This window comes from Balaenoptera ricei, chromosome 20 (assembly GCF_028023285.1).
Source record: "Balaenoptera ricei isolate mBalRic1 chromosome 20, mBalRic1.hap2, whole genome shotgun sequence".
Classification (NCBI taxonomy): Eukaryota; Metazoa; Chordata; class Mammalia; order Artiodactyla; family Balaenopteridae; genus Balaenoptera; species Balaenoptera ricei.
In genome coordinates, this window is record NC_082658.1 from 43503047 (window position 1) to 43511538 (window position 8492).

General features: G+C 43.5%; 1 non-coding gene across 1 annotated transcript; it reads left to right on the forward strand.

Moving 5' to 3' along the window:
- Window positions 1–1181: 1181 nt before the first annotated feature.
- Window positions 1182–1285, forward strand: LOC132356322 (U6 spliceosomal RNA). Its single transcript, XR_009499838.1, has one exon. It is a non-coding gene; the product is annotated as a U6 spliceosomal RNA (small nuclear RNA).
- The last annotated feature ends 7207 nt before the right edge of the window (window positions 1286–8492 follow it).

Genomic DNA, 8492 nt, shown 5'->3' on the forward strand with positions numbered 1-8492 from the left:
CGCAGAGGTCCAGGCCCCAGCGGCGCCTCAAGTCCCCGCCCTGCGCCTGCCACGTGGGCGGTGGTCAGGTTTCCCCGGAGAGGCCCAGGAGTCTGTATTGGGGCGTGGCGGGCGTGTTTACCCATCAGGAGAAAGCCCAGATGCTGGGATGAGGCGGCGCCTGAAGGAACGCCGGGGACCCCCTGATTTGCTCTTATTTTTAAAAATTTATTAATTTTGGCCGTGTTAGGTTGTTGCTGCACGTGGGCGTTGTCTAGTTGCGGTGAGTGGGGGCTACTCTTAGTTGCCGTGCTCGGGCTTCTCATTGCGGTGGCTTCTCTTGTTGCGGAGCATGGGTTCTAGGCGCGTGGGCTTCAGTAGTTGTGGCACGTGGGCTCAGTTGTGGCTCACAGGCTCTAGAGCGCAGGCTCAGTAGTTGTGGTGCACAGGCTTAGTTGCTCCCCGGCATGTGGGATCTTCCTGGACCAGGGCTTGAACCCGTATCCCCTGCATTGGCAGGCGGATTCTTAACCACTGCGCCACCAGGGAAGTGCCCCCGTGATTTGCTCTTAACTTTAGAGATTATCTAGTCATTAAAGGTACTGGTTGAGAAACTATATTGTGATGAGCTTGGGGAAGGCAAAGGTCGCGTTATTCAATCTATTTTTCTGTATTTCAATTGTCTTGTGTCCCGCAAAGTGCCTAGCACATAGTATTCAATAAATGTTATTTAATTGGAAAGGGGCACTAGATACATATATAAAGGAGTAATGGATACAGAAAACCCTTGATTGTGTATTGTTGAAAGTATATTTCTTTTAAACCTCAGGTCAACTTTTTGAGAGATTAGGATGGCTGTTTTTACACCTGGCGATCCAGTGGTTAGGACTGGGCGCTTTCAGTGGTGGGGCCGGTTCAGTCCCTGATGGGGGAATTAAGATCCCCCAAGCCTTGGGGCCCGGCCAAAAAAACCAACCAACCAACCAAAGTACAAAAGAATAGCAGGCTCAGAGGAGGTGAGAGAGCTTGTTCAGGGTCTAGGAAAGGTAAACAGCTGGGCATTGTTAGAGAGAGAAGCAAAGCTCACACCCTGGAGGGAATTCTGTGCTATGTGAAAAAGATCATGGGCTTTGTTATGTAGGGGATGGAGAGCCTTGAAGGGCCTTATGAAATAGTAAGGGAACCAATTAAAAGGTTTTCAGTGCTGGCTTGGGCAGAACTTTAACTAAAATGGACCCATACAGAGATTAGCATGGCTCTCCTGCACAAGGATGACATGCAAATTCGTGAAGAGGTTCATATTTTTAAGGAAATTTTTTCTTTTTTGCTTTTTATTGTATCTATATCAAACCATTATGCCGTACACCTTAAACTTACACAGTGCTGTATGTCAATTATATCTCAATAAAACTGGGTAAGAGAAAGGTTCTTGTGACGCCCCATGTGAGAGATGAAAGTGGCCTGAACAAGCTCGGTTAGTTGGGGTGGAGAGGAAGGTGCATTTTTGGATAAGCATTTAGATTTTTTATAAGTTTATTTTATTTTATAAATTTATTTATTTATTTATTTATTTATTTTTGGCTGCTTTGGGTCTTTGTTGCTGCGCAGGGGCTTTCTCTGGTTGCGGCGAGCGGGGGCTACTCTTTGTTGCGGTGCGCAGGCTTCTCATTGTGGTGGCTTCTTGTTGCAGAGCACGGGCTTTAGGTGCCCAGGCTCAGTATTGTGGCGCATGGGCTTAGTTGCTCTGTGGCATATGGGATCTTCCCGGACCAGGGCTCGAACCCGTGTCCCCTGCACTGGCAGGCGGATTCTTAACCACTGTGCCACCAGGGAAGTCCCAGCATTTAGATTTTAAATTATCTTTTAGAGAAAGTAATCTTTTGTCTAAAGATGTAATGAAGATGACTTGAGTGAACAGATAGATAATAGTGCCATCAGCTGAAATAGAAAATGAGGGAGCGGGAGGAGGTATTTGAGGTAAGAGGATGAATTTTATTTTGGATATATTAAGTTTGGTTGGTCGGGGCCAGCAATGAGGCCACTGTTTGAAGTGGGCAAAGTCTTTTATGTGCGGCAGCATGAACAGGTCTGGGGTTGGAAGGTCACTGGAGGCTCAAATCCGAACTCCCTCGGTTGAGTGATCCTGAACATAATCTCTGTCACTGCATTTACTATGGTGATTTGAAAGTCCCCTTGACTGCATCTGTCTTTTTTCCCCAGCCCTGTGCTGTCAGTTGCTGTCATTTAGCCACATGTGGCTATTGAGCTCTTGAAATGTGGCCAGTCCAAATTGAGATGTGCTGGGGGGAGGGATAAATTAGGAGTTTGGGGTTAACATATACACACTACTATATATAAAATAGATAAGCAAGAAGGACCTACTGTATAGCACGGGGAACTATATTCAATATCTCGTAATAACCTATAATGGAAAAGAACATGAAAAAAAGAATATATGCTCATGTATAACTGAATCACTTTGCTGTACACCTAAAACTAACACAACATTGTAAATCAACTACACTTCAATTTAAAAAAAAAAATCCAAATTAAGATGTGCTGTAAGTGTAAAGTACAAACTGATTTTGAAGATGTTATCAAACAAAAAAAGACTGTAAGATATCTCTTTAATAATATTTTTATGTTGAATGCATGTTGAAGTGATATTTTGGATATGTTGGGTTCAATAAAAATATATTATTCAAATAAATTTTAACTGTTTACTTTTTTCAAAATGTGGTGACAGGAGAATATACAACTGCAAATGGCCCGTGTTATACTTCTGTTGGACAGCACCACCTGAGGCTTCAAACCTGTTTGTGAAGGGTGACATCTGTGCCTTGTGCATCTTTTTATCCTCAGTGCCTAGAACAGTAGCGGGTGCATAGTAGGCACTAGGCAAGTATTTATGAATACATGAATGAAACCCATGAGTGAATGGAATGAATGAATGAATGACTCTCTAAAAGTAATAAACTTCCCTCAGAAGGATGTTCATTACATTGTATCTTTGACAATGTTGGATGTAAATGTGCAAAAAGACTCAGGCTCTAAGTGTTTTGCTTGATTAGAACTCCAAGGAACCCCTAATGATCTTTGACTCAGACCCCAGCTGTAAAGTGGAAGGAGGTGTGAAAGCTGGCAGTTGCATTTCCTTAGGGAAGTGGGAACTGCCACCAAGAGGAAGGAGGTGATGTGTGGTGGGAATAGCAGGGCTTTGGAGTCACACAGACTTAGTTTTGAATTATGTTCCACCACTGGCTGTGTAACCTCTCTTTATTTTCTTAATTTTGCTGGGGCTCAGTTTTCATGGTGAAATGGGGATAAAAATACCCCTTAGGATTGTGTGTGACAATTAAATGAGATGACATATATTAACTTGCAAACCGCTTGTCACTTGGAGGTATTTCAGTAAATGTACATTCCCGCCTGCTCGCCGCCTGGATACATTCATGGCACTGCAGAGTTTAAGCTAGTCATCAATCAGTCAAGTGTTTATTGAGTGCCTACTCTGGGTTAGACACTATTCCAGGAACTGGAGTACAGCAATGAGGCAAAACAGACGGAAATACCTGCTCTCCTGCAGCTAACAGGTTAGCATGGGAGAAATAATAAACAGTAAGGAAAATGCATACTATGTGAAATGATGATGGGTGTTATGGAGAAAAAGAAGAGGCGGACAGGAGGTGTCAGGGAGGGCAGAATGGGGGTTGCAGTTTTCAATACAGTGGTCAGGAAGGCCTCGCTGACAAAGTGACAGTTGAATACACTTGAAGGAATGAAGGAGAGAGCCAGGTGGAGAGGGAGCAGCAAGAAAAGGCCGCACAGGACAGAGTAGCAGGTGTGTGTCCTGTTGAGGGATCACACGGAGATGGGTGTGTCTAGAGCAGCAGGAGTTAAGGCTGAGAAGAACTGGAGATGAGCTCAGCAGGGGATCTGGAGATAGATCATGTCTTGTAAACCACTGTAAAGATGTTGGGTTTTATTGCAGGTGAAATGGGAAGCTAGTGGGTTATATTGAGCAGAGAAGTAACATGATCTGATTAGGTTTTAACAGGATTGCTGTCACTCTGCCTGCTGTGTAGAGAGAGTGGGAGATGAGTTAGTTGGCTACTGTTAAAAGGGGAGAAATGAGGGCAGCTTGAGTGGTAACAGTGAAAGTAGTAATAACTGAAGGCTCATGGACCCCTAGGAGATCTGTGGATAGGCTCAGGGGTGTCCTTGAACCCCCTGAAATTTTATATAAATATTTGTGTGTAAGTGCATTTTTGGAGGGAGGGCTTCTACTGGAGTCTCAAAGCAGTTCCATGGTCCAAATCAAGAAGGACCTTGGTAGCAAATATGCAGGATACCTCCTGGCTCTTCGAAGTCCCATGATTAAGTCCTTCCCTCAGACCTTGATCCTAAATCTTCCAGGGCACCGATCCTGTTTGAGAGTCTCTCAGAGCTTCTGCCACCCCCTTTAGGACTGTAGCATCCCTGACATCCGGTTTTCACCCATCAGGATTGTTAAGAAGAAAAAAAAAATCACAGGGAAATGGGTACATTCTGTTTTTTTTTTACGCTACACACTGTGGAAGCTTGGAAGCCACAGGCAGTAATAGCGAAAAGGCTTCACACCTGCCTAGAGATGGTGTGGGGCACTCATGAGGCTAGTTTGCACTTGGTGCATTTCTTTTTAATAAGCTCTGGTCTATGAATCATGTAAATTTCAGCACTGAGAGCTGATTTTATGGTTTGGTTTGCTTAATAGTCACACAATTAAAATAAGTTGTAAAAAACAGTGGTGGTGTTTGCCAGGATAAATATTTAAAAGGGAACAGCTGTAGGAAGATGTAATAATTCATATCAGCCCATGGCTCTTCATTCTCAATAAAGCCTATGGAGGTTGGCTTTTTTTTTTTTTTTTTTTGGCTGTGCTGTGCGGCATGGGGGATCTCAGTTCCCTGACCAGGGATCAAACCCATGCCCCCTGCAGTGGAAGGGTGGAGTCTTAACCAGTGAACCACTATGGAAGTCCCTGGAGGTTGGTTTAACCAGAGGGTTGTTTTTTTTTTTTTTTTTTTTCCTCTCCTTTGAACATCTTTGTGCTGCAGCTGCCAGGTTGAAGTAGGACAGCTGAGAGGAGTCAGGTGTGCCTTTGGGAGTAGTTAATCCATGACACAGAGACGGGGCTTCTGGGGCAGGGTTGAGGTCACAGATACAGAGTGACCTTCACAGAGTGAGGGAGACTCAAAGTTACTACCATCCTCCTTGAACTTTTGGTTGGGTTTTCTAGTGTGAAGTCCTGGTGGTCATGTTTTTTAGGAGGTAAGTTAATAATTTTCAAAGGGAAAATTAATTTTACCAAGAGAGCCTATTTGGGAAGCAAACTTAAGTTTTGTGTCCTTAAACTTAAGTTTTGTGTCCTCCACGGGACTGAGGGCCGGTCAATAGGTAGCACTGATGACCGCTGGTTTTCCAGCTCTGGTGTGCAGCAGAGGTTGAAGACTGGGTTGAACACTTCCTCTCTTGTTCCTCGTGCCATTTCCTTTATACCAGGAGAGCCCCAAGCCCTCTTCTCTCCTTTTCTGGGAGGTTCCACTTCCTACTGAAGCCTTCCGACCAGCAGCCCACTATGGTTTCCCTCTCCTGCCTTCAGCTCCTGTCTCGGTCTTGGTGATTGTAAAGGAAAAAACTGTATTGTTTCCGTTTACATTATACACAATACTCTCTGAATATTACTTAACTCTGACACCAGATATATGGGTTTTCCAAACATCAAGCAATTCTGTGACACCAGCTGGGTGTCCTGCCATTTAATTCAATTCTGACGCTATCTACCTGGAGCTAGTGTCAGACCCCATCGGTTAAGTGCTCAGTCTAATGAGACTGCCCCCTCCCACCACTTCGGATGCCAGCCACAAATCCAGGTTGTTACCTGTGCTTCTGACTGACTTTAGATCAGAATTTCCCACCACCCCGTCCTCAGGTTTCGATTAATTTGCTAGAGCAGCTGACAGAACTCAGGAAAACAATTTACTTACTGGATTCCTGGTTTATCATGAAAGGCTGTAACTCAGGAACAGACAGAAGAGACGCATAGGGCAAGGTATGTGGGAAGGGGTGCCGAGCTTCCATGCCCTCTGAGCACACCATGCTCCAAGCACCTCCCTGTGTTCCCCAGCCCGGAAGCTCTCTAATGCCATCCTTTTTGGTTTTGATAGAGGCTTCATCACATAGGCATGATCCATTAAATCATGGTCCATTGGTGATTGAACTCAGTCTCCAGTTCCCTCCCCTCCCTGGAGGTGTGGGGGTGAGACTGAAAGTTCTAACCCTCTAATCAGTGGGTGGTTCCCCACGTAAACAGCACCCATTCTTAGGGGCTTTCCGAAAGTCACCTCATTAACATAAACTCAGGTGTGGTTGAAAGGGGCTTGTTTTGAATAACAAATGATGCCATTATCACTCTTCTCTCTAATCACTTAGTAAATTCCAAGGGTTTTAGGAACTCTGTGCCAGAAACGGGGACAAAGGCCAAAATATATATTTCTTATTATAAATCACAATATCACAGTGATAGAGGTGAGAGGGTTCTTAGGGAATACCCAGACAACACAATACCCAGAGAAGGCTGGAGGAGTAAACTGACTAGGTAGATACCACATAGCTAGTGAGTGGGAGAAATCCGACCCTAGACTTTTGATCAAGGTCCTGATTTTTTTTTTTTAATTTTTATTGGAATATAGTTGATTTAAAATGTTGTGTTAGTTTCTGCTGTATAGCAAAGTGAACGAGTCATACATATATTATACGTATATCCACTTTTAAAAAAAATTTATTTATTTTTATGGCTGTATTGGGTCTTCGTTTCTGTGCGAGGGCTTTCTCTAGTTGTGGCAAGCGGGGGCCACTCTTCATTGCAGTGCGCGGGCCTCTCACTATCGCAGCCTCTCTTGTCGTGGAGCACAGGCTCCAGACACGCAGGCTCAGTAATTGTGGCTCACGGGCCCAGTTGCTCCGCGGCATGTGGGATCTTCCCAGACCCGGGCTCGAACCCATGTCCCCTGCATTGGCAGGCAGATTCTCAACCACTGCGCCACCAGGGAAGCCCTATCCACTCTTTTTTAGATTCTTTTCCCGTATAGGCCATTACAGAATATTGAGTTCCCTGTGCTATACAGTAGGCCCTTATTAGTTATCTATTTTATATATATAGTAGTGTGTATATGTCAATCCCAATTTCCTAATTTATCCCTCCCCCCGCCCCCATTGGTAACCATAAGTTTTGTTTTTTAATTGGAGTATAATTGCTTTAAAATGTTGTGTTAGTTTCTACTGTAGAACAGAGAATCAGCTATATGTATACATATATCCCCTCCCTGTTGAGCCTCCCTCCCCTCTCCCCATCCCACCCCTCTAGGTCATCACAGAGCACTGAGCTGATCTCCCTGTGCTTTACACACACACATCTTCCCACTAGCTATCTATTTTACACATGGTAGTGTATATATGTCAATGCTACTCTCTCAGTTTGTCCCACCCTCCCCTTCCCCCCGTGTCCACAAGTCCGTTCTCTATGTCTACGTCTCTTTTCCTGCCTTGCAAATAGGTTCATCTGTACCATTTTTCTAGATGCCATATATATGCATTAATATATATTTATTTTTCTCTTTCTGACTTACTTCACTCTGTATACTTCGTTCTGGGTGATATTTATTTTATTTAAAAAATTTTTATTGGAGTATAGTTTTTAAAATATTTATTATTTATTTATGCTGCACTGTGTCTTAGTTGCGGCACATGGGGTCTTCATTGAGGCATGCGGACTCCTACTTGCGGCATGCATGCAGGATCTAGTTCGCTGACCAGGGATCGAACCCAGGCCCCCTGCATTGGGAGCGTGAAGTCTTACCCACTAGATCACCAGGGAAGTCCCTTATTGGAGTATAGTTGATTCACAATGTTGTGTTAGTTTCTGCTGTACAGCAAAGTGAATCATTTATACATATACATCTATCCACTCTTTTTTAGATTCTTTTCTCATATAGGTCATTGCAGAGTATTGAGTAGAGTTCCCTGTGCTATACAGTTAGATAACTTATTAGTTATCTACTTTATATATAGTAGTGTGTCTATGTCAATCCCAATCTCCCAATTTATCCCTTCCCCCCCGCTTCCTCCCCCTCCCCGTAACCATAAGTTTGTTTTCTACATCTGTGACTGTATTTGTTTTGTAAATAAGTTCATTTGTATTATTTTTTAAGATTCCACATATAAGCGATATCATATATTTGTCTATCTGACTTACTTCACTTAGTATGATAATATGATATTTGTCTTTCTCTGTCTGACTTACTTCACTTAGTATGATAATCTCTAGGTCCATTCATTTGCTGCAGTATGGGTGATATTTAAACCCATGGGAATGGGTGAGGTCGCTGAGAGAGGAAATGTAGATAGAAAATAGAACACAGGGTTACAGGAATTTTTTTTCCTGTTCAAATTTAAAGCATCTAAATTTCTGGTAT